The 7,326-nt window shown below is 40.2% G+C and overlaps 1 protein-coding gene across 1 annotated transcript in view; it reads right to left on the bottom strand.

Annotated features, from left to right (window-relative positions):
- Positions 1-4,945, bottom strand: part of XKRX (XK, Kell blood group complex subunit-related, X-linked) — a 23,134-nt gene extending 18,189 nt beyond the window's left edge. Inside the window, exon 1 of the mRNA XM_008591968.1 lies at positions 4,941-4,945. The gene's annotated coding sequence lies outside the window, so the exon portion shown is untranslated. The remainder of the gene's footprint in view (positions 1-4,940) is intronic.
- Positions 4,946-7,326: the final 2,381 nt, after the last annotated feature.

The raw sequence follows: 7,326 nt of genomic DNA, 5'->3' as shown, positions 1-7,326 counted from the left end.
AGATATAACAACCACAATTTTTTTTGAAGTTCTTACAACAAGCAAATGGAGGGGACACACTTGGGTGGGAGTGGGGAGAGGGAGGAGGGAGGGAGGTTTCAGTGATGGGACATAATAATCAACTACATTGTATATTGACAAAATAAAAATAATAAAATAAATAAATAAATAAATTTCTATTTAACAAAAAAAAAAAAACAGAATTCCATCTTCTTCAGGGAACTTCAGCTCTTAAGGCCTTTGTAGTGGATTGAATTATGTCCCCCCAAAAACTCACTGAAGCTTGAATTGTGTCCCCAAGTTTCATATATTAGAAGCTTAATCCCCACTATAACTGTTGAGGGTGGGAAATCCTATTATGGTAATTGAAAGGTGGGGCCTTGAAGAGGTGACTAGGTTGTAGGACCATGCTGTAATAAACGGATTAAAAAAGGTGGTCATGGGCGTGATTTGGAGGGCTTTAAAAGGAGAGTGAATGAAGAAGTTGTCCTCTTGCTCTCTCTCTGCTCTCTCTGCTTCCACCATCTTGTTATGTGAGACCCAGGGTCACTGTCACCACCACCAGATGGACTTTGGATTTCCCAGCCCCAGAAACTATAAGCAATAAATTTCATTTTCTTTATAAATCAACCAGTTTCAAGTATTTTGTTGTAAGCAACAGAAATGGACTAATATAGCCTTCAACTGATTGGATGAGGCCCACCCACATTATGCAGGGTAATCTGTTATACTCAACGTCTACTAATTTTAATATTAATCACATCTGAAAAATACTTTCACAGCAACACCTAGACTAGTGTTTGACCAAACAACTGGGCACCATAGCCTAACCAAGTTGACACATAGAATTAATCATTATGGGGTTGTTTCCACTTTTCGGCTTTTATGAATAAAGCTGCTAGGAACATTTGTGTACAAGTTTTTGCATGAATATATATATATATTTTTTTGTCTTTTTCGTGACCGGTAAGGGGATCACAACCCTTGGTGTGGTGTCGCCTGTACCACACTCAGCCAGTGAGCACACCGGCCAGTCCTATACAGGATCCGAACCCGTGGCGGGAGCGTCACTGTGCTCCCAGCGCCACACTCTCCCGAGTGCGCCATGGGGCCGGCCCATGAATATATATTTTTAATTCACTTGGGAATATATCTAGGAGTAAAATGCTAGATCATATGGTAACTACATGTAAACTTCTGAGGAACTGTAAGACTTTTCCAAAGTGGCTGCACCATTTTGCATTTTCATCAGCAGTGTGTGAAGGTTCCAGTTTCTCCACATTCTCAACAACAGTTGTTATCTTTTTTATTATAGTCATCCTAGTGAATTTTGATTTGCATTTCCCTGATAGCTAAATGGATTGATTGAGTGAGTTAGTGAGTGTGTGTATGTATGTGTAAAGGCATTTGAACACCAGCTGGCTACATTCGTTCAATAAACATTTATAGTATTTGTAAATATTTACAATAGCAGTAAGCAACACAAAGATCTCTGCTCTCAAGGAGTCCATCCAGTGTAGTGGACAGTTGTCCTTTTTGGGGGTGTTGCTGTCCAGTATTGGAAATCCTTTATTTAGGGGTTCTTTTCTGATTGACACAGTCATGAAAATGTGCCTCTTAGTTCTCCCAGTGTGGAGAAAGTAATTGACCTTTGCCCTAGCTGCTATGTTCTAAATTCACCCCAATAATTGCTGCTTTGCTCTGAGGCTACACTGCTCCCAGCCAATGACTGAGCACAGCAGTGATACTAAGTCAGGCCCATTTCTGGGAGACAAAGAACTATTCCAACAGGCAGCTTTGGCTACAGGACTCCACATCAGCCTGGCCACATTTTATTAGAATGGCACTTCAGTCTACCCAGGCTTCTTCTTGCCTTCTCTCACCCATAAAGGTCAGATGTACATTGCAGCCTGAAAGCTGTCCCAGCCTCCTCCCTCCTTATTTTCTGTCACAGGCACTTCCCTCAATAAATCCCTTGCATGTGTGATCTCATCTTGGTATCTGCTTCTTGGAGGACCTGAGCAAACACACTGAGGGTGGCAGCAGTGGCAGTAGTAGTAGTAACAGTGGCAGCTGTGACATTGGCTGTGTAGCCCTGAGTCTGGTTCTCCAGTCTATAATTGGTGATTCTGTGAGCTATTCAATATTTACATTTTCTTCCTGAACTAGCCAGTCAATTTCTGTTGCTCACAACTAAGAACCCTGTAGATTATGCAGGGAAGAGATAAACACATTCAATTACAATACATCATGATAAGGGCTATTAAAGAATCACAGGGTCTGTGGGAACACTTAGGGGACACTTAACCCAGTCTTTATGTCTTCCCAAATGAAATAACTGTATGCTACCTGGAATTGCTAGTCAGCTCTTATCACCGATTTTATAGACCACCCCAAATTGAAAGGCTCATGACCATCTCCCCAATTTACCATTTCTTAGGCAGTAGTTCTTATAGTTAAGTTCACATAAGATTCACTTGAGGGCAGGGAAGAACTACTTGCAAACTCCAGGGCCCCAACCTTTGAGCAGTGCAGGTACCCAGAGGATTATGCTTAGAAAAACTATCCTAGGGATAGCTCTACAGTCTGTTCTTTGAACAGTGCTATCCATCATCATTGTGTGCATTTCATAAAGATTTGTAGCAGTTGACACCTCTGTGGTCTGGACCAGAATTAAGACTGACTTAAGAGTCATTCCACACACAAAGACCTGTCCCTGAAATCAAAGCCCTTGATTTCCTTGAGCTGCACAAAAAAAAAAAAAAAGTCACCTTCATAGTATAATTCAGTAAGAATGAGATTATGTGCCCACACTTTCATATTCTTTCTTATTCAGCACATTAAGCACTCATTGGCCCTTGAGGTGCTCAATCCTATGGCCAAGGGGAGGAGATATTCCAGCAGTGCCAAGAGGAGAAAGGGACACCCCCTAGACTGACTGCATGATGACTCAGTGGATGAGTTAAAAGTATAAAGATCATGAATATTGGGCCATTACCAGATAACCTCCCTAGCATTCCTGCCTCTCCTACTGGGCTTTACTACTAAAGGAAGGACCCCCAAACCATAACGGACTTCAGTTCTAACTTAGAAAAAAAGTAGTTATTATTATAGTGAGAGCGGTCAGAGCAGCAGGGAAAGTGAGGAAAATTAGGTTGGCAGAGTCAGACCCTGGAAAGAGAAATCAGGTTAAGACAGGGTAGTGAGATTGCAGTGGGCCAAAAAATGCACAGTCCTGCTTGTTGGGACAGAAATCAGGCTGTGCCAACTCTCTCACAGACAGCACTGTGCTGTGGTAAAAAAGAGCCACATTATGGAGTAAAACATCTGTGGGGTTTAGTCCTGGATCTGCCTCTAAGTCTCTATGTTATCTTGGCCCTCTCTGGGATCTCTAAGATCCTTTCTAGCTCTAACATCCTGTGACCCCATATTTAGGCATGGAAGATTGATTCCACACATACTACTGTGGTTTTATATCTGTTTGAACAAGCCAATGACCAAAGTGTCCTAAACAATTTCTCTTAGAGATACACTCTCACATATGAAATATGTATAAGCATGTTTAAAATAGTCAAAGATTGGATGTAACCTAAATATCCATCAATAAAGAACTGCTAAAAGAAATTGTGGCACATCTACAGCAGTTATGGAATACTCTGCAGCCATGCAACCATAAAGAAGTTTGTTATGTACTGATATTAAACAGTCTCCAATATATATTAAAGGAAAAAAGCAAGGTGCAGAATAGCATTTTTGGTATGCTCCAATCTGTATAAGAACTAAGGGTGTACATATAAGTATAGAATATCTGTGGAAGGATACACAGTCAACTGGTAACAGTGACTGCCTCCAGGGAAGGGAAATGGACTAGGGAAATAGCCAGGAAAATATGTATTAGCCTTCTCAAAACATTAAAAAAAAGAATCTTAACCAACCATGACACAGACCTATCTTTTTCAACCATCTAACAGAACCTAAAGGAACAAAGTTAGGAGTGACTTTGTTTCAGAAAGCATAAAGAGTCTGAGGCAATGTCCTGGCTCAGCCTGGCTCAGAAGTGTGTAGGTGGTGATCATGGGTCTTCAGCTGCTTCCTAATTTAACACTCACAATGCCCTTACAAGTCAGGAGCTATGATCATCTCCAGTTTATAATAAGGAAATTGAAGCACAGAAAAGTTCTGGGACTTATCTAAGCTAAAATGGCTTAAATAGTAGAGCTGGGATTTGAGACCAGGAAGTCAAGCTCTGATGCCTGGGCCCTAGTCATTTACAACAGCAAACAAAGTGTTGAAAGTTCAAATATGGCCTGCAAGGAAATTTTAGGAATCAACTTGACAATTCGAAGGATACCAGCCAGAAAGAAGATCTGGATTTGTGATGTTCATATGTGAAGTACTTTAACAGTCACCTAACTGGTTTCTTTATTCCAGTTTCTACATCCTACACCTTGCCACCTCATTAAGCTTCCTAAGTTACCTCTCTCACCAGGTCACTCCTTTGACTAAAAGCTTCCCAGGGCTAACTTCTGCCTATTTAATAGGTCTCAAACTTGAATGTGCATGATAAATACCTGGGGAAGTTGCTTAAAATACTGATTTCCTAGGCCCCAACCCAGAAAATTTGATGAGGTAGGTCAAGGTGGGGCCTGGGAATCTGTGTTTTAAGCAAGCTTTGCAAAACATTAGCCTATGTGGACAGCCCAAACTCTTTGTGCTAGCATTCAAGGCTGTTCATGACCTGGCTCAAATCCACCTAACTCCTAATATGAATACTGTATTGTAGAATGACTATTGTCCTCAAATTTCTCATATAGAAGACATTTCTAACTCCAAACCTTTGCCCACCCCCTCCAACCTATCTGAATAACTTCCTGCCTTCTTTCCTCCTATCCAAACACTATACATCCCTCTAGGTTAAACCCAAGTTTCACCTGCTCTACAAGACTCTCTTTAAATTCTCCAGCCCAGAAGATATCACTTAATCTCTACTGTCTGACTCCAATTCTTTTAGTATTGAACTGGTCTCAAGAGTATATGCCTTACTTCCCTAATTAGACTGATGGCTTTTCTAGGGCAGCCAGAGCTGCACTATCCATTAGGGTAGCCACTACCCACATGTAGCTATTTAAATTAAACTAATTAAGATTAAATAAAATTAAAATTCAGTTCCTCAGTCACACCAGTCACATTTCAAGTGCTCAGGAGCCACATGTCTATTGCACAGAGCAGATCCAGACCATTTCCACATCTCAGAAAATTCTACTGGAAAGCAGAAAGAGTCTGCTATGGCCATCACGGCTGCAGCGACCTTGGTTACATATTCACCCTATAACCATTGCTTCTGTAAACTTAGAGTAAATACGTATCCTGAAAGCAAAAAGTGATAGATTTTCTTTTTAAACTCTGATTCCCATTTCCAGTAAAGATAAGGAGCTTGGAAGATAAGTCTCAAATGTAAATGCCACTCAGCATTTCTAATCAAGTCTTAAAACCCTTACCTTTTCTCAATTCTCATCCTCTTTGACCTCTGCTGCATTTGGCATTATGTAGAAGAGACTTCCACCTCCTACTCAAAAAGCTCTCCTCTTTTGCTTGCATGACACTGTAATAAGAAGAATCATCACCATTAATTTATTGATTACTTACTTACCTTGTGCCAGGCATCATGCTAAGCACTTTACATACCTCAGCAACCATATTAAGTAAATATACTATTATTCTCTCCCCTTTATAGATGAAGTATCTGAATTTCAAAGACATTAAATGATTTGCTCAAGGTCACTGAGCTAGAGATACTAGGAGTAGAACCCAAACCTCTTCTAAAGCTCTTCTCATGAGTCATTACTAGATCAAATGCATAAAACAGGTGGGTCAGACCATCCATTCCAACATCAAGAAGAAAGAGAACCCATTCAAAAGATTCTCCTCTTTTCTCTTCCTCTTTTTTTCCTGCCCTTCTAAAACTCTCTCTTACTTGATCTCATATATCCCTCTGATAGACTTTCAAGGTCTTTAACAGCCTGGAGAATTTAAAGGCAATTACTAAGTAACTGAGAAAAAAGTACCCACAGTAGGTCTAGGAAAGCTGGGACCATATGCTGCCTTTCATTTTCCAAAATTCTGTTTTGTCCTAAATACCCTGTAGGCCCTTTACATTAAAATCTGTGTTGTTCAGAACTTAGAATTTCCATCTTAGCAAAGCCAATGGTCCATTTTAATTACACTGGAGACTATTCACAGCCCTTTGGTTCTCTGAGCTGGGCTTTGTATCTAGCAGCTGCTGCCAGAGCTAGTCAAACATGACTGAGAACTGCTAAAGGAGTTCAGCTTTAGGCTGGAACAGTCACCTGCTTACTAGTGTTTCACCTTACCCTGTTTACTGATACCCTTAAGCAGGTCAAACTCAGTATTACTGGCCAGTAGACAGAAGGTGAAGATGAGGGGAAAAAAAAGTTTAGAGCAACCTTGCCCCTCGCCTTCACGTAAAAGAGATGATTAGGGCCGGCCCGTGGCTCACTCGGGAGAGTGCAGTGCTGATAAAAGAGATGATTAAACCTACTGATCCCACAAACTCACCAGGCTCCTATAATGTGTTCTGAGCTACGCAAGGCCTACATACTATAGACGGGGAGCCAAGTTAATGATTGTGCAGACCCTTCAGATTTTGAAGGTTGTATTATTTAGTCAAGTTAAAGAAGAATAAGGAAAACTGTCTTCTCATCCCAGTTCTGTGTGTTATGTGTGTATTTTTTTATTTTACTTAATTTATTATTGAAACACAATTAACTATACATATCTGTGGGGTAAAGAGTTGAATATCAATACTTGTGTACAATGTGTGATGACCAAATCAGGATAATTAACATGTTCATCATTACAAAATGTAATCATTCCTTGTGCCCATTAACCAATTTCTCACTAACCCCTCCCCCTCCTCCCGCCCCACCTCTAGTAACCACAGTTCTGTTCTCTCCTTCTGAAAGTTCAACATATTATTGTAATTGTTGTTTCTTTCTTTCTTTCATTTATTTATTTATATTTTAGCTCCAACGTATGAGTGAGAACATGCAGTATTTCTCTTTCTGTGTCTGGCTTGTTTCACTTACATAATTTTCTCCAAGCTCATCTATGCTACTGTGAATGACACAATTTCATTATTTTTTATGGCTGAATAGTATTCCATTGTGTATATATATGACAATTTCCTTATCTAGTCATCTATCGATGGACTGTTTCCAACTCTTGGCTATTGTAAATAGAGCTGCTATAAACATGGGAGTGCAGGTATCCCTTCGACATGATGACTTCCATTCCTCTGGGTACATA

Source organism: Galeopterus variegatus, unplaced genomic scaffold, assembly GCF_000696425.1.
Source record: "Galeopterus variegatus unplaced genomic scaffold, G_variegatus-3.0.2 Scaffold7450, whole genome shotgun sequence".
NCBI lineage: Eukaryota > Metazoa > Chordata > Mammalia > Dermoptera > Cynocephalidae > Galeopterus > Galeopterus variegatus.
Note: the sequence above shows the minus strand (reverse complement) of the source record. Positions and strands in the feature narration are given on the sequence as shown.